At 37.4% G+C, this 545-nt stretch overlaps 1 protein-coding gene across 1 annotated transcript in view; it reads left to right on the top strand.

Moving 5' to 3' along the window:
* The window catches only part of dipk1c (divergent protein kinase domain 1C), a 10577-nt gene that overhangs the window by 8943 nt on the left and 1089 nt on the right, over positions 1 to 545 (top strand). The gene's annotated exons all lie outside the window — the stretch shown is intronic.

Below are 545 nucleotides of genomic sequence, written 5' to 3'. Positions count from 1 at the left end.
TTGGTTAAGTTCAGGCAACAAAAGTACTTGGTTAAGTTTAGGCAACAAAAGTACTTGGTTAAGTTTAGGCAACAGAAGTATTTGGTTAAGTTGAGGCAACAGAAGTACTTGGTTAAGTTCAGGCAACAAAAGTACTTGGTTAAGTTTAGGCAACAGAAGTATTTGGTTAAGTTGAGGCAACAAAAGTACTTGGTTAAGTTCAGGCAACAAAAGTACTTGGTTAAGTTTAGGCAACAGAAGTATTTGGTTAAGTTGAGGCAACAGAAGTACTTGGTTAAGTTCAGGCAACAGAAGTACTTGGTTAAGTTGAGGCAACAGAAGTACTTGGTTAAGTTCAGGCAACAGAAGTACTTGGTTAAGTTTAGGCAACAAAAGTACTTGGTTAAGTTCAGGCAACAAAAGTACTTGGTTAAGTTTAGGCAACAGAAGTACTTGATTAAGTTCAGGCAACAGAAGTACTTGATTAAGTTCAGGCAACAGAAGTACTTGGTTAAGTTGAGGCAACAGAAGTACTTGGTTAAGTTCAGGCAACAGAAGTACTTGGT

This window comes from Anarrhichthys ocellatus, unplaced genomic scaffold, assembly GCF_004355925.1.
Source record: "Anarrhichthys ocellatus isolate YVR2014 unplaced genomic scaffold, GSC_Weel_1.0 scaffold266, whole genome shotgun sequence".
Classification (NCBI taxonomy): domain Eukaryota; kingdom Metazoa; phylum Chordata; class Actinopteri; order Perciformes; family Anarhichadidae; genus Anarrhichthys; species Anarrhichthys ocellatus.
Note: the sequence above shows the minus strand (reverse complement) of the source record. Positions and strands in the feature narration are given on the sequence as shown.